Raw genomic sequence first — 21729 nt, forward strand, 5'->3', positions numbered from 1 at the left:
ACATATGGCACTTTGTAAATCTAAGTGCTTTGAAAATGCTATGGTATAGTAACCTATGGAACTTTAAGTGCTTTGAAAATTAGCTCCAGTGACTCCAGTCAACTTATTAGTGGAACATAACAACAGAGGCATGGCATGGTCACATTTTCAATAAAGTAATATTAGAGCCCAGCTAAGGAACAGGCTATTTTGAGAGTCAGGCTTATTTTCGAAAGAGAAGGGCGCTCATCTTTCGACACAAATCGGGAGATGGGCGTCCTTTTCCCAGGGTTGCCCAAATCGGCATAATCGAAAGCCAATTTTGGGCATCCTGAACTGCTTTCCATCGCGGGATCGACCAAAGGTCATGGGGGAGGGGGGGTGTCGGAAGCATAGTGAAGGTGGGACTGGGGTGTGCTTAACACATGGGCGTCCTCGACCCATAATGGAAAAAAGAAGGGTGTCTCTGACGAGCACTTGGGCGACTTTACTTGGTCTATTATTTTGTTACGACCAAGCCTCAAAAAGGTGCCCGAACTGACCAGATGACCACCGGAGGGAATCAGGGATGACCTCCCCTTACTCCCCCAGTGGTCACCAACCCCCTCCCACCCTAAAAAAAAAACTTTTAAAATATTTTTTGCCAGCCTCAAATGTCATACCCAGCTCCATGACAGCAGTATGCAGGTCCCTGGAGAAGTTTTAGTGGGTGCAGTGCACTTCAGGTAGGTGGACCCAGGCCCATTCCCCCCCCCCCCCCCACCTGTTACACTTGTGGTGGTAAATGTGAGCCCTTCAAAACCCACCAGAAACCCACATGTAGGTGACCCCTTCACCTCTTAGGGCTATGGTAGTGGTGTACAGTTGTGGCGAGTGGGTTTTGGGGGGGGGGGGGTTGGGGGGCTCAGCACACAAGGTAAGGGAGCTATGCACCTAGGAGCAATTTGTGACGTCCACTGCAGTGCCCCCTAGGGTGCCCAGTTGGTGTCTTGACATGTCAGTGGGACCAGTGCATTACGAATACTGGGTCCTCCCACGACCCAATGACTTGGATTTGGCGTTTCTGAGATGGGCGTCCTCGGTTTCCATTATTGCCGAAAATCGGGAACGACCATCTCTAAGGACGACCATCTCTAGGGTCGACCTAAATTTCGCAATTTGGGCATCTCCGACTGTATTATCGAAACGAAAGATGGATGCCCATCTTGTTTCGATAATACAGGTTTCCCCGCCCCTTCGCCGGGACGTCCTGTGAGGACATCCTCAGGAAAACTTGAGCGCCCCTCTTAGTCTTCACTGGACCAAACTTGCTTTTGTTATACCATCACCATCCAGCTGGATAGGCAGTTTCTTAAAAGGTGGAGGATAAAGGATTTTTTTTTTACTTTTATATCCCACATTATCCCAAGCAAATACGGGTTCAATGTGGTTTTCACTTGAAAATACAGCGAGACTGAATATTAGAATTCAGTTATATAATGGGAACAAATAGATGAATATATCTGAAACATTTAACAAAGTTGAGATTAGCATATATACCCAACTGGGCATTTAAAATTCTGTCCTTTAATGATGCCGCATGTTCAGGAATCATAGCCATATGTAGAAACATGAACAAACCAGAACAGGCATCTATACACACATTGAAAAGCAAACAACAGCTTCTGCAGAGTACATCCAAAGCCTAATTTTTATGTTCTTATTTCCATTTTACAAAATTCTAGACAGCAAATGTATAGATCAGCAGGGCCCAAAGCAGTCCAAAACAAAGAGTCAAAAACGACACAGTTTATACCTAATTGTTCAACCACCCCATAGGCATAGTTTGACTGGTTTATTTGGGGGGGCAAAGGATGGGCGGAGCATATTAGCATATGCATTTGCATATATACATATGCAAATGAATATGCTAATATGGAGGAAGGAATTGAAATTTACAGGCAAAATATCACAGATGCACATTTCAAAAAGCTAGATCGTGGCTAATTTTCAAAATCTACACACCAGTCCCATATAAGTCCAACAACTATCCCAGTTAAATTGGATCCAGCAATTAATTCATTTAGAGCAAAATCTTCATTTTAAACTGTTTTTAAGTTTTCTTACTCATTTCAAAAAGCTGACATATTTCAATTAATAAATTCTGAATAAAATACTTTTATCTACCTTTGTTGTCTGATCATTTAGTTTTTCTATTCGCTTTGGTCCCAGTGTATTCTGTTTTATGCAGTGTCTTCTTTCCAGTAGCCTTCCCTCTGCTCCCCACCCTCCCAGTCCCATCCATCTCTTGCTCCTTCCCTCTGCTCCCCACCCCTCTCAGTCCCATCCATCTTCTGTTCCTTCCCTCTGCTCACCATCCCTCCGTCCCATCCATCTTCTGCTCCTTCCCTCTGCTGTGCCTGACCTCTCCCAATCCCATCCATCTCCTGGTCCATCCCTCTGCTCCCCACCCCACCCCTCCCAGTCCCATCCATCTTCCCTCTGCTCCCCACCCCTCCCAGTCCAATCCATCTCCTGGTCCTTCCCTCTGCTCCCCATCCCTCCCAGTCCCATCCATCTTCCCTCTGCTCCCCACCCCTCCCAGTCCCATCCATCTCTTGCTCCTTCCCTGTGCTCCCCACCCCTCCCAGTCCAATCTATCTCCTGGTCCTTCCTTCTGCTCCCAATGCTCCCAGTCCCATCCATTTCCTGGTCCTTCCCTCTGCTCCCAATGCTCCCAGTCCCATCCATCTGTTGCTCCTTCCCTCTGCTCCCCACCCCTCCCAGTTCCATCCATCTTCCTTCTGCTGCCCCCCCCCCCCCCGCGAGGTCCAAGATCGTGACTCCGTCTACCCCCCTCTCTTCCTCCCTCCTTCTGGCGCAGGCAGCAGTATTTTTCAGCATTCCTGGCAGCGGTAGCGATGTACACGCTGCCTTCGGTCTGCCCCGGAAGCCTTCTCTTCAAGTTCCTGTTCCCACCTATGCGGGAACAGGAACTTGAATAGAAGGCTTCGGGGCAGAGCTGAAGGCAGCGTGTACATCGCTACCGCTGCCAGGAACGCTGAAAAAGACTGCTGCCTGCGCCAGAGGGAGGGAGGAAGAGAGGGGGTAGACGGACACGCTCCTCTCCGTCCACTTGGCTTCCCTGCCCTCTCTGTCTGTGTCCTGCCTGAAAGGAAATGACGTCAGAGGAAGGCGGGGCGCAGACAGAGAGGGCAGGGAAGCTAAGCGGACGGAGAGGAGCGCGTGCCTGCTTGTTTTTTTTTAACTACTGGCGCGGCAGCGCCTCATCGTCATTTGGGGGGGCATTGCCCCCCCTCACCCCCCCCAGTCTACGCCCATGCAACCACCCTTAGGATTCACCTTTGGGTTTAAAAAGCAAAACCACATGTAAGGACTGAATAAATGAATTAAAACAAAGTTTAAAGCAAATGCCTTTAATATGTAATACTTGGTAGCAATAATGGAACAATGAAGGAATGCTCATTTAGCAGCCCTGAGCCAACAGATTTATTTTCTACTGAACATAATTAACTTTGTGTGAACTTGGTGGCTAACAGTATGCTGAACTGGACAATGTTGCCACATTCAGACTGACTCTGGACAGAACTTCTGCATGAAGGAACCCCTTCCCTCATTATTCAAAACCTCTCTGTGAAATAGTAGTAATAAAAAAGCAAGTACATTTTTATAATATATAAGCTTGTCCCTACATATAACTAGGGGTCACCACACTCAGGAGGTTTTTTTTGACTCATGAGGAGCTCACATGATATCCACACCGGGAAGAATTCTCTCCAATAGTGGATATTAAGCATTCAATCATTCACTGTTAATAGAAACTGTAACAGAGAATGTTGAGCATCTGAAGTCATTTTCCTCCTTTAATATACTAGACAGTATAAGAGAGAGGTTCACTTGCTAGGAAGAGAGTTAAATATAATATATAACTGCAATCCATAAAACAAAAGGAGTACGTTTCCACATGCCATCTTTTTCTTTTGATGTAGGTACGGGAAACAAAGATGTTAAATGCTCTCAGGTCTCAACCTAATTAATGTTTTTTTTTTTTTTAAATTGTACTTATCAACAGTATGTCTGATTGTTAAGCACCTGATTCTCATAACATGATGTCTGTTTTAGTGGCCTTTATTAGGTGAAAACATCTTTGCACGAATACAAGCGGTCCCTATAATCAGCCCCTACAAATGACACAATGATTTACAATTTAGAACTAATTACTCAGTACTTCCCCTCTGTACATCCACATGCTGCAAAGCCGGAATGTTTGAAAATATAAGCGAGATCAAATAAAAATGTTGCAACAATAAAGGACGACAAAGTGAATAGAGCAGCTTATAAGTTTGTTTGCTTTGTTTTGGGTGAACAGTGATGACCAATAGCTGAACAAAGGAGAGGGAAAGGGAGACCAACCTAATTGGCTTCAGTTTATTGATGTCTCCTATTCCAGCTCCCTATTTCTATTCTGTAATCACGGATGAAAGGCTGGGGGTAGGACCGCAGAAAGCAAATGCTAATGGGGATGGATGTATGGTAGACCAGGACCAATTCTCAGAAGATTATGTTCATGAGAAGCTAGCTAAACTAATAGTAGACAAAGCAATGGGGCCTGATGGGATACATCCAAGAGTACTCAAGGAACTTGGAGAAGTTAGGGGTGGAGAGTAGGTGCGTTCTGCACTAATTGTTTAATACAACTACATTGCTGTGTGCCAACCCATTAGTGTGGGATTAGTCCAGGAGCACTTACCACCTAGAAAATAGGTATCGGTAAGTGCTCCCAAGCTAATAGTCATATGCTAATAGGGAGATTAGCTCATGGTTATTAATTACGAAAATGGAAAATGTGGACATTTTACCACTGCACTAAAAGTGGCCAAATAGAGAATTTTGTTGCAAAAAAAAGTCAACTACTGGGATTTAAACCAGTTTAGGCTTTGTATATTAGGGAATAATTGATCAGCACTTGATGTTATACTAATTATTTGTTTAGTATTTTCTTTTTTTATTTATTTCCTCTTATAAGCGCCAACTCTTCCATTGATGTGGGCTTGAATTGTAAAATAATTTTTTGTTGTTGGAAGTTTCTTCCATATTTTTATTACTAATATTTTCTTGTTTCTTGGTGAAACTGATAAATAAAATAAGAAATTTAAAAAAAAATGGCCTCAGCATGCAAGAAATCCCTGTGCTAGTGATAGCTCAGGCCACTTTTTAGTGCAGCTTAGCATAAGGGCCCCTAAATGTTAAAGATTATTAGTGGTCCCCAAGGAGAAATAGAACAAATATACAACTATAAAGAATGTTTTTAAATATTTTATTTTTATAAAGGGGGACGATGGCGTGTCTTTAAGGGCCCTATGCACAAAAAGTACACTATGAAATAGGAAACGTTTATGTAAAAATTTATGTAAAGTTGACATGGAAGTGTTGCTGTAATATAAATTTGTGCATTTTTTTTATTTCATAAAGAAGAGAAACAGCACAAATCTTCTTAGGCCCATTTTCACTGAAAAAAAAATAAGTACAGCTCAAAAGTAAATGTATTTATTTATTTAGGGAAGCTTGGAAAAGTTAAGTGCCCCTCCTGTGGCAATGCTAATAAATTAGGGGGGGGGGGGAGGATCTTTTACTAAATGTTAGCTTGAGTTATTTGCAGCAGGTCCCATTTTATTCCTATGGGATCTGCTGCAGATAACTCAAGTTAATCTTTACTAAAAGACCCCCCAATTTATAACAGAACTAACGAACCACTTGAACTATATGTTACAAAACGGACTCTTCCTGAAGGATAAAAGAAACATCCTACTCACCCCTGTACCTAAAGATGCAAAGAAAAGCACCAGTGAACTAACCAATTATAGGCCAGTAGCATCCATTCCCTTAATAACCAAACTAATGGAAGGGATGGTGACCAAACAACTCACAAATTATTTAAACAAATTTTCAATACTACATGACTCCCAGTTAGAATTTCGGACTAACCACAGCACTGAAACAGTATTAGTTATTCTCATGACTAAATTCAGACAAATGATTGCAACTGGCAAGAACATACTACTTTTGCAGTTTGACATGTCCAGCGCCTTTGACATGGTTGATCATGGAATACTACTACATATCCTCGAGTACTTCGGAATCTGAGGCAACGTTCTCAATTGGTTCAGGGGGTTCTTAACCACACGATCATACCAAGTGACATCTAACTCGACTACATCAGCCACATGGATACCTGAATGCGGAGTTCCACAGGGATCCCCCTTCTCACCGACCTTATTCAACTTAATGATGATACCCTTCGCCAAATTACTATCAAACCAAAACCTCAACCCATACATATACACAGATGACGTAACGATCTACATCCCATTTAAACAAGATATAAAGGAAATTTCCAATGACATCAACCAGAGTCTACATATCATGCATTCATGGGCGAATGCATTTCAGCTGAAACTTAAAGCAGAAAAAAAACAATGTCTAATACTCACCTCTCAGCATAATACGAACAAATTCACCACCATCAACACACCAAAACTGAATCTTCCAATCTCGGACACCCTAAAAATTCTCGGAGTCACCCTTAATTGACACCTAACACTTGAGAGTCATGCAAAAAAAAACAACCAAAAAGATGTTCCACTCAATGTGGAAATTAAAAAGAGTAAGACCTTTCTTCCCCAGGAATGTCTTCCGTAACCTGGTACAATCAATGGTACTCAGTCATCTAGACTACTGTAACACACTCAATGCTGGCTGTAAAGAACAAATAATCAAGAAACTTCAGACAGCCCAGAACACAGCAGCTAGACTCATATTTGGTAAGACAAAATATGAAAGTGCTAAACCCCTATGAGAAAAGTTACACTGGCTCCCTCTTAAAGAACGTATCACATTCAAAATATGTACCCTAAAGAACGTATCACATTCAAAATATGTACCCTAGTTCATAAAATCATTCACGGAGATGCCCCAGCCTACATGTCAGACCTGATAGACTTATCAACCAGGAATGCTAAAAAATCATCCCTCACATTCCTCAATCTTCATTTTCCCAACTGCAAGGGTCTAAAATACAAACTAATGCACACGTCAACCTTCTCCTACTTGAGCACACAATTCTGGAACGCGCTACCGTGCAACTTAAAAACGACCTACGAGCTAACTAACTTCCGCAAACTACTGAAGACACATCTCTTCAACAAGGCATACCACAAAGAGTAATAAATGTGAACCGCTCCACAGAAATGTCTCACAACATTTGCTTGCTATACTAATATCATGCTTTTTCACCATCTTGTTATCCAAGATCCTTCTGCTATACTAAATGTTTTTCCTATACTTCTCCACTATTCATGATGTATTGTAAGCCACATTGAGCCTGCAAAGAGGTGGGAAAATGTAGGATACAAATGCAAAAAAAAAAAAAAAAAAGCACCCAGGAGTGCTTTTACAAAGGAGTTTTTAGCACACGCTAAAAATAAGCATGTGATAAATGTTAGAGATAATCACTAGCGTGCATCAAAACTGCTAGCACGCCTTTGTAAAAGACTCCCACACTGACCTAAATAGGACGTCCTCATAGATCTGATCCTCTGAGGAAAGCTCTGATCCCTCATGTGCTAGTGAGCCTGATGCCCCTCTAGTCAGCCTCCAAAGTCCTGCCTCTTCCATGGATGATGGCTGCCCTCCCTCTGGGCCCTGATTTACCTCAAGGGGAATAGGAGGCAATGAAGGCAGGAGTGATCCCCATTCACTCCTGACCCAGCAGCTGTCTCTAGTCAAAATGGAACTACAACTGCTATTGGGTCAGAATTCTGAAGAAGGGTTCTCATGATGAAGTTCTTATTCCTGCATGCTCCAGGGGAGATCCGGGAAATTATAGACCGGTGAGTCTGACGTCGGTGCCGGGGAAAATGGTAGAGGCTATTATTAAAAACAAAATTACAGAGCACATCCGAGGACATGGATTACTGAGACCGAGTCAGCATGGCTTTTGTGTGGGGAAATCTTGCCTGACCAATTTACTTCAATTCTTTGAAGGAGTGAACAAACATGTGGACAAAGGGGAGTCGGTTGATATTGTATATCTGGATTTTCAAAAGGCGTTTGACAAGGTACCTCATGAAAGGCTACAGAGGAAATTGGAGGGTCATGGGATAGGAGGAAATGTCCTATTGTGGATTAAAAACTGGTTGAAGGATAGGAAACAGAGAGTGGGGTTAAATGGGCAATATTCACAATGGAGAAGGGTAGTTAGTGGGGTTCCTCAGGGGTCCGTGCTAGGACCGCTGCTTTTTAATATATTTATAAATGATTTAGAGATGGGAGTAACTAGCGAGGTAATTAAATTTGCTGATGACACAAAGTTATTCAAAGTCGTTAAATCACGACATGATTGTGAAAAATTACAAGAGGACCTTACGAGACTGGGAGACTGGGCGGCTAAATGGCAGATGATGTTTAATGTAAGCAAGTGCAAGGTGATGCATGTGGGAAAAAAGAACCCGAATTATAGATATGTCATGCAAGGTTCCACGTTAGGTGTTACGGACCAAGAAAGGGATCTGGGTGTCGTCGTCGATAACACACTGAAACCTTCTGCTCAGTGTGCTGCTGCGGCTAAGAAAGCGAATAGAATGTTGGGTATTATTAGGAAAGGTATGGAAAACAGGTGTGAGGATGTTATAATGCCGTTGTATCGCTCCATGGTGCGACCGCACCTTGAGTATTGTGTTCAATTCTGGTCGCCGCATCTCAAGAAAGATATAGTAGAATTGGAAAAGGTGCAGCGAAGGGCGACTAAAATGATAGCGGGGATGGGACGACTTCCCTATGAAGAAAGACTAAGGAGGCTAGGGCTATACAGCTTGGAGAAGAGATGGCTGAGGGGAGACATGATAGAGATATATAAAATAATGAGTGGAGTGGAACAGGTGGATGTGAAGCGTCTGTTCACGCTTTCCAAAAATACTAGGACTAGGGGGCATGCGATGAAACTACAGTGTAGTAAATTTAAAACAAATCAGAGAAAATTATTCTTCACCCAACGTGTAATTAAACTCTGGAATTCATTGCCGGAGAAAGTGGTGAAGGCGGTTAGCTTAGCAGAGTTTAAAAAGGGGTTGGACGATTTCCTAAAGGACAAGTCCATAAACCGCTACTAAACGGACTTGGAAAAATCCAAAATTCCAGGAATAACATGTATAGAATGTTTGTACGTTTGGGAAGCTTGCCAGGTGCCCTTGGCCTGGATTGGCCGCTGTCGTGGACAGGATGCTGGGCTCGATGGACCCTTGGTCTTTTCCCAGTATGGCATTACTTATGTACTTATGTACCAATACTTCTTCGGGATATGCTTATATCAGTGTGAACTGCAACATTGTAAGGAACATTAACTCCTCAAATGAACTGAAGATTGGCAAAAATGCCCAAAATTCAGTTGAAAGTGGACTAGTTTTTATTCTGTACACATCCCTAATTTTCTTAAGTTTTTTTTTTTTTTGCTTTCAATATACTGTTTTATAGTATGCAAGCCAGGATATTTATTTCTGAATGTGATCAAAGCTATTCAAGTTGGATAAACATTTTTGGTGGTTGAGCTAGAAGTGCTGCAGCTCAGAATCTCATTTTGGTCAAATTTCCTATGGAAATACATCATTAAATACAGCAATGTGAAATATATTTTTTAATATCCAGCCTACTTTACAAAAGTTATTTCAGATAAAACTATGCAGAGCCCCTGCTGAACTTCAGGTCCACTTGATATTCAGTTCGGAAACCAGTGAAGATGCAAATTCATATAGGATTGACTCAATTAATTTCAGTCTTATTCCATACCCATTGTTAGATTACTTTAAATTTGTGAATTTGGATCTCTTTATATGGTAGTACGTGGACCTGTAGTCATGTTCTTTTATATATCTTTCATCTTTATTTTTGTTCATATCTAATCTTATTCTACACAAGGTTATTGTGCTTGGCTTATGTTGTTGAAAGTTAATAATAATAACTGTTCAGTTTAATGAAATACTATGCACTGGGAAAACAGAGGAATGATTTGCTTGTTCATTGATACCTTTCAAGTATTTACATGTATGTATTCTTTCTCACATATTGCTCCTCTCTGTAGGGTATACATATTCAAGTATTCAAGTATTTTTTTTCATTTATCATCTGGTACATACCCCATACCGTTTTGGTCTTCTTCCTCTGAATTGTTTCATCTTTTTTATATCCTTGGTGAAAATATCTCCAAATCTGAACACAGTACTCAAAGTGAGGAATTATTACCGCCTCCTTCCTGCAACCTACTGTTACTCCCAGAATAGGGGCGCTTTTCATTTCTCTTTTTATGTGAACCTTTAGTACTCAACATTTCGAGTTCCTGAAGAAGATTCCTCGAAACCCTGCAGAATAGAACTCGTTATGACTCTGCTAAAGAAGGCTGTACATTGAGTTACATTGAGCAACGCTGAGACATCGAGACCTTGTAACGCTGAGAGACACGGTAACACTGAAAGACGCTGAAAAAGTTGAAATTGGTCAGATGCGGTGCATATACCTGGCAAGATTAAGTTAAGAGATGGGCTAAAGATAGGACCCGAAGTGGTAAACTGGATTAGGAACTGGTTGACAGGCAGACGCCAGAGGGTGGTGGTGAATGGAGTTCGCTCGGAGGAGGGAAAGGTGAGTAGTGGAGTGCCTCAGGGATCGGTGCTGGGGCCGATTCTGTTCAATATATTTGTGAGTGACATTACCGAAGGGTTACAAGATAAAGTTTGCCTTTTTGCGGATGACACCAAGATTTGCAACAGAGTGGACACCCCGGAGGGAGTGGAAAACATGAAAAAAGATCTGAAGAAGCTAGAAGAATGGTCTAACGTTTGGCAATTAAAATTCAATGCGAAGAAATGCAAAGTGATGCACTTAGGGAGTAGAAATCCAAGGGAGACGTATGTGTTAGGCGGGGAGAGTCTGATAGGCACGGACGGGGAGAGGGATCTTGGGGTGATAGTATCTGAGGACCTGAAGGCGACAAAACAGTGCCACAAGGCGGTGGCCGTAGCTAGAAGATTGCTAGGCTGTATAAAGAGAGGTGTGACCAGCAGAAAAAAGGAGGTTTTAATGCCCCTGTATAAGACATTGGTGAGGCCCCACCTGGAGTATTGTGTTCAGTTTTGGAGGCCGTACCTTGCGAAGGATGTTAAAAAAATGGAAGCGGTGCAAAGAAAAGCTACGAGAATGGTATGGGATTTGCGTTCCAAGACGTATGAAAAGAGACTTGCTGACCTGAACATGTATACCCTGGAGGAAAGGAGGAACAGGGATGATATGATACAGACGTTCAAATATTTGAAAGGTATTAATCCGCAAACGAATCTTTTCCGGAGATGGGAAGGCAGTAAAACGAGAGGACATGAAATGAGATTGAAGGGGGGCAGACTCAGGAAAGATGTGAGGAAGTATTTTTTCACGGAGAGGGTGGTGGATGCTTGGAATGCCCTCCCACGGGAGGTGGTGGAGATGAAAACGGTAACGGAATTCAAACATGCGTGGGATATGCATAAAGGAATCCTGTGCAGAAGGAATGGATCCTCAGAACCTTAGCTAATATTGGGTGGCGGAGCAGGTGGGGGGAAGAGGGGTTGGTGGTTGGGAGGTGTGGATAGTGGAGGGCAGACTTATACGGTCTGTGCCAGAGTCGGTGATGGGAGATGGGACTGGTGGTTGGGAGGCGGGGAATACTGCTGAGCAGACTTATACGGTCTGTGCCCTGAAAAAGACAGGTACAAATCAAGGTAAGGTATACACATATGAGTTTATCTTGGGCAGACTGGATGGACCGTGTAGGTCTTTTTCTGCCGTCATCTACTATGTTAAGTGCGCCTGTGTTTATTATTATTGTCTAAGTCATTGAAAAATAATATAACGTTGAATAAGAGTTTGGCACACATAGAGGGGGATAATCGAACAGGGGCGCCCATCTCTAAGGGCGCCCATCTCTAAGGATGGTCTCGTAAAGGGGTGGGGCAACCTGTATTATTGAAACAAGATGGACATCCATCTTTCGTTTCGATACTACGTTCGGGGATGCCCAAATCATGAAATTTAGGTCAACCTTAGAGATGGTCATCCCCGGTTTTTGGCGATAATGGAAAGTGAGGACACCCATCTCAGAAAAGACCAAATCCAAGCCATTTGGTCGTGGGAGGAGCCAGCATTTGTAGTGCACTGCTCCCACTAACTGAATGGAAAAAGCCCTTCCCGATCTGAAAAGGAATGGACATGCATGAAGGAAATTTCATGCAAATGAGCTGCTTGCTCATTTGCACACAATTTCCTTCCTAAGGTGGGGAAGCAATGGCAGTTGAGGACATCCTTTCCTGCAAGGGCAGTTAAGGATGTTCCTGTGAGAAGGATGTCCATGCCTTTGCTATGCCTCCAACACCTTCTTTATTTATTTGGATTTTGGATCACAAGTAGTAGCAGTGGGATTTGAACCAGCCACCTCTAGATTACCAGACCAGTGCTCTAACCACTAGGGCACTCCACCACTCCTCCACTCCCTTGAAATTTGACCATCCCTGTGGGGGGCAGTTGAGGACATTCAAAATGTTTGAAATAAGGACATCCACGCCTTCGTTATGCCTCCACTGACACACACATACCCCCCCCCCCCCCTCCTCTCCCAAGGGATGGCCAAATTGCAAGGGTGTGGAAGAGTGGCCTAGTGGTTACAACACTGGTCTTGCAATCCCGAGGTGGCCGGTTCAAATCCCACTGCTACTACTTGTGATCCAAAATCCAAATAAATAAATAAAAAGGGTGTTGGAGGCTTAGTAAAGGCATGGATGTCCTTCTCACAGAAACATCTACATTTTGGATGTCCTCAACTGCTCACAGGGACGGAGGTATAGCAAAGGACATACTCTAAAAAAAGACAAAAGTTTTTGAAGTTTTTTTCAGGGTGGGAGGTGGTTAGTGACCACTGGGGAAGTCAGGGGAGGTCATCCCCGATTCCCTCCGGTGGTCATCTGGTCAGTTCGGGCACCTTTTTGATGCTTGGTCATGAAAAAAAATGGACCAAGTAAAGTCGGTCAAATGCTTGTCAGGGACGCCCTTCTTTTTTCCATTGTCAGCCGAGGACGCCCCATCTGTTAACCACGCCCCATCCCACCTTCTGTACACTGCCGACACGCCCCCTTAAACTTTGGTCATCCTCGCGACAGAAAGCAGTTGAGGACGCCCAAAATCGGCTTTTGATTATGCCCATCTCCCAATTTGTGTCAGAAGATGGGCGCCCTTCTCCTTCGAAAATAAGCAGGATAGAGTGCAAACATTTTTGTCCGGGAGTGTATATCATGAGATTATATCTGTAAATATATTTTAAAAAGCTTGGATGTCAGTTGCTCGTTTAGGGATTAGTTATAAGTTTATACCCATGTGTGTAACGTTATCCATAACGTATAAGAGTGTATAAGCATATGAGTATAAGTAAGTGGATATGTCATTTAACTCTTCAAGTCATCCTTAAAGACATATTTATTTGGCAAAGCTTATGCTCAAAACCCACCTAGCATCTCTTACTTCTGACTGTCTCTGTCACGGCGTCATATTGATCACCACTACTCTTTCTCTTTTTCCGTTCCTTGCTTTTACCCTCTCTCTCTTACGCTTCTAAGCCATTGCTTGTTTGTTTGCTGACTTGATGTATGTTTATATACACTGTTGTAAGCCACATTGGGCCTGCCCATGGGTGGGAAATTGTGGGATATAAATGCTATAAATAAATATTTATTCAAGAATGCTTATCCCACTGTCAATACTAAAATCTAGCCTCCTCACAACAGCCATACCCACCTGTCCCTCGACGGCACCTACCTAGACATGCACCCCTGTCTCATCCACATGTTCTTACCCCTCCCTTTGGCTTTATTGTATCTGTATCTGCCCTGAATTGTAACCATTTGTAATTGTATAAGCCACATTGAGCCCGCTTTTTTGGGAAAATGTGGGGTATAAATGTACCCAAATAAATTATCTCTAAAGAACTCTGATAATGTTTAGAGTAAACTAGATTAAACTGGATTCGAAGATACTATTGGGCTCTTCACCTATGATTTATAGATTTATAGGGTATATGGAGAGCCTAGAGCAGTATACTTACATTCCTAGAATTGACAAAATGGCAAGATAGAGCTAGTGAATGTTGTGAATTGTGTGCATAATGTTGATAGAGAATGTGATAGGATTGACCTTGCAACCATATACTTACATATTTTCCCTTAGGTTTAGGGTTTATCACTATTTTTGGGAGAGCACTGGTTTTGTTTGCTCACGTGATAATTAAAAATTTTTTTGGAGATGTTCAATGATCGAGAAACTTGTCCAACCTTAGAAGCAGAATTTACCTTGGAATATTGCTTCGCTTGGGTGAGTTAACACTGTGAGAACCTCTCCTTCACTTATAAAAAATTTTCTTCAGAGTTTTTTGTGGCCAATCCTTTCACATCCTATATAATAATTTGCACCTCCAAAGTTCAATGCCTGGATGCCTGGATTTGTAACATCTCCTGACGTCAGCCAGCCTCCAGCGTTCCATTCCCCCTCACTGTCCTGCCCTCGCATCAAGACGTAATGACGTCAGAGGGCGGAACAGTGAGAGGGAAGGGAACGCTGGAGGCGAGCTGATGTCAGGAGGGATGTTACGAATGGAACGGAAGCCAGCGCCAGCCAGCCAGCCAGAGAACATTCAGGTACAAATCAAGGGGAGGAGAGAATCGCAGGACATCGAGGGGAAGGAGGGAGGAAGGGAAGGGGAGAGGAGGTGAGGACAGAGGAGAATTGATGGACATGGATGGGATGGGAGGACAGTAGAGAAGAGAATCATGGGACACGGATAGGAGGGCAGGGAAGAGGAGAATCACTGGACATGGAGGGGAAGAAAGAATTGCTGGACATGGAGGGGAGAGGAGGGGAGAGAGAAAAAAAAAGCTTACATAACAGCCTTCCTAGGGCACGTTTCATTGTTGAGGAAACGGGCATGTTTCCACTAGTTTCTTTATAAGATTGTACTCTGGTTTGTTTCTTGAAAGCTTTTACCTTGGCAGGTGCCTAGTGCTTGCCTCATGAAGTGGGAACTAGGCTCATAACCACATTTATTGACTTTGGGGCCAAGGCTGGAATTAGATGAACATCTAGGAGGCCAAATAAGCAGTTCATTCATTTGAAACTCTCCACACAATAACTCAAATTCACGGATGTTTGCCCTGAACCAGAATTTACTAAAGTCCTGTGAAGTCATTTATAATCAAACAGTGGCAAGGCAATGAACATTTAACAGAAATTAAAACTGTAGCAAAGATATATACAAAGTCTCTCCTATACTTCTGTATTTCAGCAGTATTCTACTCGTTTAAACACAGTTCTTCTTAGTATGGTTCCTACTGTTAGGTACAGTTAGGATTAACATTAATAATGAGATTATCAATGCTGTTATCAGTTAGTTATCACTTAATTTTTCTCACACTCTTGATAGAAAAAAAGCAGGGAGACTGTGCTCCAGCCGGTGACAATGTACAAAAGATTCCTTCAGATGTGCTGGAATTTATAAACTCTCCTGTAGAAGTGATAAGCACAATAGTCCTTCAGCCTTAAGATGTTTTATCCCTGAACCACAAAGTTTGTCTGCTGGCTGTGACCTCCAGACCCTGATCACAGTGCAAGGGAGAGCACATCCAGCCATATTCATAGATACAGCCATCAGGATAGCTGTGCTTGCTAAACCAGCAAACACAGTAAGACTATATTGTTACATCTGGGTATCCTGAAAATTCATCTATTCTAGTGGAGTTCTCAATAACATCCAAAGGCTTGGAAAGAAACATTTTGCAGTATCTATCTTCCAGCTGTCAGCTTTGGACAAAGCTTCTACCCTCTCATTTTTCTAAGACATGCAAGGGTCCAGGCAGCTGCCCACCCTATACTTGCTGAGACCACCAGAATTATAAGTCTGCTCTATGTTGTTACTATGGAACTTCTGACATATATATGTTTGTAGACTGGAGGAAGGGAAGAGACAGAATTGTACCACATTCTCCCAATGTGGAGTGAGAAGAATATGTGTTGTAGAGTCAAGAAAAATGATGATGTAAATAGATATGGAACTGTGCATTAATATTGCCTCTGCTGTTTCTGTCCCATGCAACAAAATGACTAAAAAAAGTCTCATTAAATGTTGTTTTGTGGCCTGCATTATTGAGAGCAAAGAGACTGCAGTGAGTGTGTAAAAGCCTCCAGCCCCCTTGATGTAGTCCAGTTCTGGGCCCTGGTCTCCAAGTATGTAATATATTGTGTACAGAAAGACAAGCACTGATGTTGGGCTTAACCTAGGCAGTTGCCTGGAAGAACTGTGCTAACCCAAAGGAACCCAGTTTACACTTGCATGTTTAAGTATGCTGCAACATCCAAAAATCAAGTGGTGAACATGGCCATTTTTGAACCTAAAAAACTTATATCTTTTTGTTTAAAAAATGGCCATTTCTTAGATGTTTTCTACACATTTTGTGCTTAGTGCGTCTTTTTCAACTTTTTTTTTTAAGTCCAAGCCATTGGGGTGTAGAAAGAACCAGCATTCTTAGTAGACTGGCCACACAGACATCTCAGCAGAGCACTGGGGCACCCTAGGGGCACTGCAGTGGACATCACATAAAAGGTCCCAAGTATACATCTCACCATTACCGCCTTAGAATGTATGGTGAGCCCTCCAAAACCCACTCAAAACTTACAGTATCCAACTGTACACCATTATAATAGCCCCTATTGCTGCAGGTGTCAACTATATGTGGGTACAGTAGGTTTTTGGTAGGTTTGGGGGCCTGGCACTTTTCAAAGTGGATTATGGGCCTAGATTCCCTTCTCCACAAGGCACTGCAACGACCACTAGGATACTCCAGGAACCCACTTGCTGCTCTAATAGGACTTGTTATAACATCTGAAGCTGTCATAGAGGCTGTTTCATTCACATGTTTGGGGGAGTGGGAGGGGGTCAGTGACTACTGGAGAATGAGAGTATTATTCCTTCAGTGGTCATCTGGTCATTTAGGGAACTTTTTTGTGGCTTAGTCACTATTAAAATAGGTATAGACCAAAATGTTCAACTTTTAGCTCTGGACATTTTTTTTTGTTCCATTATGGCAGAAAAACATCCAAGTGTTAGGAACACCCTAATCCCACCCCCAACCTACCCCCTTGTGATTTGGACATACTGCAGATGAACAGCATAGAAAAATATTTAAAAATGGGTTTCAAAAATAGTGATTTGGACATTTTTGCAAGAAAAATGTCTGTCGGTTTATGCCACTTTTTGGACATAAGTCTGCATTTATGTACCCACAGTTATGATAGGTCTATGACTGGTGTAACTTTGTGCACGTAAATAATAGGCACTCCAATACCAGGTTATTATTGTATTCTACAATGGAACTTGAGAGTCCAGGTGCTGGGGGCAAGGCTCTGACTGTCTTGTTAAGCAGGCTGGATGAACAGTGTCGGTCTTTTTTCTGCTGTCACTGTTTTACTGTGTTATCGACTAGGCTCCTACTGCACAACAGGGGCATAGCTAGGTGGGGTCATAGGGGCATGGGCCCCCGCAGATTTAGCCCTGCCCCCCCTGCTTTCACCTCCCCCCCCGCCACCGACCCTCCCCGCCACATTCACCCCCCCCCCTCCTGCTGCCGCTGACCCTCCCGCTCCATTGCCGTCAGGTATCTTTGCTGGCGGGGGCCCCCAACCCCCACTAGCCGAAGTCCTCTTCAGCACCGGTCTCCTGCGTGTTGCTGATCTGGATTCTGTTTCTGTGAGTCCTGACGTGCTGCATGGAATGTGCAGGACATCAGGACTCACAGAAACAGAATCCAGATCAGCAAACGTGCCGGACTTGGAGACCGGTGCTGAAGGGCACTTCGGCTGGTGGGTGGGGACCCCCACCAGCAAAGGCACCTGGCGGTGGTGGGTCAAAAGTGGCGAGGGGGGGGGGTCGGTGGCGCTGGGGGGTGGGCTGAAATGTGCCCCCTCACCTCGGGCTCTGGACCCCACTCCCACAGAAGTCTGGCTATGCCCCTGCTGCACATCCTGGTTAGTGCAGCGGGTTGTCTACCTGGGGATCCAGGTTCGACTCCCGCTGCTGCCTGACAGTCAGCATTGGGTTGAGATCCTGGGGAACTAGGTTCAGTTCCCTCTGCAGCTCTGTGTGACCCTGGGCAACTCACTTAGCCCTCCACTGCCCCAGGTACAATATACAACTTAGATTGTGAGCCTATTAGGTACAGTGCAAAGTACCTGTAATAGAAATTGTAAACCGCATAGTCGCCTCAGAGATCACTTGCGGTGTATCAGAAAAAATAAATTGAGACACCAGATTGTAGGATTGCTCCCGTATCTTGTTTGAACCATACCTACAGAGCCTAAGGAATTTTTAATTCAGTTTCTATTTCACTGAGATAGAAATCGTACTGCTACTGTCTGTATGACTATAATTACTACAGAAGTAGCAAAGGTTATAATGGTAGAACATTCAGTATGCCTTTCTTAGATGCAAGATAGGCAGTGGTTTAATTCTGATTTATGAGTGAAGCGGTAGCTACTTAGGTATTTAGAGAAAAAGTTGCATAAAATGAAGGATTCAGGTTTCAGAGAGCACTGCAGGGAACTTAGTCAATGCAACAGGCTTATGGTTAGTATGAAAAATTATATTAATAATAAATAGGACAGTTTCTAATAAGATACAGCAGATTCTTGTTTTTCTATCTTCTTTAATAGGATAAACTAAGTGTGCTTCAATGAATGGTGGTAATTTTTTTGGCAATGATTTTATTTACTTGTTTTTTTTTTCAAGAAAAGATAGATCAGTAGAAGCAATTCTTTACCACATCACTGCTTTAGAGTAACATAATATTGACATTTGGACACAGCCAGTCAGACATTACTTCAAAAACTACTAAAATAAAAACAGAAACCTCTTATTTTGGCTGCAGCCTTATTAATCACAAATAACTCATTGGTATAGTGTATATTAATTTTTCAACAAAAACACTTCAACTTGGAAACACAATATTGGCACCTTAGAAGCGGCTTATAACTACACAGATCCATTTGGTGTCAAAACTAGCCAAATTTCCTCCTCCTCTTTGTCCATGTGACTCACGGTGACAAGCCATGCCCACTCGCTGCAGTATCGCCCGCAAATGACCATGTTCCTTCAATCAGTTTTCCCATACCACTTATTAAATTAGACAATCTGGTGCCCCTTTTTCCCCCTACCAGGCCACAAGTAGTGACAGACTACATCTTGTCAATGCTCTTCCACCCTACAGCTGCAAGCCGAATCTGTCTTCAAACAACTCTCCAATAAGTCCTGAATAGTGCTAAGAAAAATATCTAAGCCAATATCAGAGATGTGAATGCCATCTGGGTGATACAGCCTAGCACAATCAGCATCTATGAGGTCATGAACCAAACTAAACCCCGCAATTTATTTATTTATTTAGTTACATTTGTACCCCGCGCTTTAATTGACACACAAACTTGGATAGCTCCATATTCACTCCCTTCTTGTATGCTCAATCATTGTAGGCTTTTCAGCCCCTTTCCAAGCTCTCTTGGTAGTGTAGGATGGTGCCTATTTCTCTCTGCAGACAAACCACAGAAATGGAAAGAACAACAGAATCCCGCAGGAAAGCACGCAGAAGGAAACAAGCGTGGGAGACAGATCCAGGCACTTCAAACACGGACCAAGGAACACCTAAAATCAAATTAAAGTTTTATTGATTACTTTTAATGATGGCTCAACACAGCAGCGTGTTTCGGCACAAACGTGCTTGGCTCAGGAATCTCTTAAAAGTATGGCAAAATAACAGTCATAGACAAATCTGTTGACCGGTATTTGCCGGTAGCAGATGACTTAGAAACCACTACTGCCTTAACAAACGGTCTTTTTCAATTTCACTTTTTAGCAATTTGTGATTGATTTGTGCTGTTATATTTACATCTGAAGATCCCACTCCTGTTTCCTGCTGTCTATTCTTCTCTGCCAGATGCCATCTTGCCTGCCTGCGTTTGGACTACAAATTCCATTAGCCCTGGTGCTTCTCACTCAATGAGGCACTTGCCCAAATTCTCCCCTCTCCCCAATGGTCCCAGTGTCTCTTCCACCCCCTCCCTGGCTAACTTGGAGTCTTCTTTTTTTTCTCCCCCCCCCCCCCCATCCCCACACTTAATGGTTCTTGAACTTGCCATTGTGGCTAGCAGTGCTAAATACATGCTGCCTCCAGGCAATTGGGGCTTTCCCTCTGACACATCCTGCCTCACCTGAACCTGGAGCTTGTATGAGAGAGAAGGCCCCAGCCAGCTGGATGTAGCATGTATTTAATGCTGCAAGCTACAAAGGAAAGTTTAAAGGACTACCAGATTTGGGGGTTGGGGGGGGGGGGGGAGAGAGGCAGAGACACTAGGACCTGCCAGGAGAGGGAGAAAAAGGAGAGATGAGTCTCAGATTAGGAATTTATAGAAACAAAGTTTTTTTTGGTATGAGACAATTGTGTTTGCTTAGGTCTTATTTCTTTAAATTGCATTTTCAAGTAATAGTCCAGATGTTGGTGATGTTCCATTTGGATTATTGTAATTCTCTGTACATTGGGTTAAATGCTAAACTTTTGTATAAATTGCAATTAATTTATAATATGGCTGTATGTTTAATTTTTCAATTGAAAAAATATGACAGTGTCTCAATACATTTAAAAACTTCATTGGCTTCCACTTAAGGCATGCATTGCCTTTAAATCTGTTTGTATAATATTTTAGGTATTGTATGATAACGCCTCTGAAATGCTTATTCAAATGTTTTCAGATCTTTATTTTTCCTCATTTAGATTATATTATAGCTTTTTATGGAAAATTCTTTCGTTCAATGGTGTTCAATTGAAACATCATTTTGAAGCCTTGTTTTCATTCCGGACACTCACTTTCTGGAATGCTCTTCCTATATCATATCTGAGTTGAGTTACATACAATTACATAAAAAAATGGAAAACTTTTTTGTTTTCAGTTTTTTAATTTTAGTTATAGTTTATTATTATATGTGTATTTTTTTTGTAATTCCTCATTTTTTCTGAGTTATATTATTTTTGTAAACCACTTTGAACCTTATGTTGAGACTAGTGTAGTCTATAAATTTTAGATCAGATTAGATGCTGGACCTGAGAGGGGGGGGGGGGAGAGAGAAACGGACACATACTGGACAGCCATGGAGGAGCAAGATAAAAGGGTTGAAAGACGGACACATTCTGGATCCCCAAGGAGGTGGGCACAAAGAGAAAGAGAAGGACATAGCACATTGGGCTGGGGAATGCACCTACAGTTACATGCAGTCATTTACGCCACTAAAAGACAGGTGTAAATATCTGCACCTAAATGGAAGTGCATTCCTCCGAATTCTATAACAATGTGTATAAATTTGAGTAACGTCCCTGAGATGCCCACACGTATCTCATGGACATGCCCCCTTTTCAGCTACGATTTACACACACCTCTTTTTAAAATATGCATAAAAGAAGCGCCCAAAATTCCAATTAGTGATAATTGGTTGTTGTTGGCCAATTTTCATCACTGATTGGCTTGTTACTCAAGGTGCATACATAAATTGTGCACATGCCCAATTTAACACATGTTACTCACCAAGCCGTATATAGA

This window comes from Microcaecilia unicolor, chromosome 8 (genome assembly GCF_901765095.1).
Source record: "Microcaecilia unicolor chromosome 8, aMicUni1.1, whole genome shotgun sequence".
Taxonomy (NCBI): Eukaryota; Metazoa; Chordata; class Amphibia; order Gymnophiona; family Siphonopidae; genus Microcaecilia; species Microcaecilia unicolor.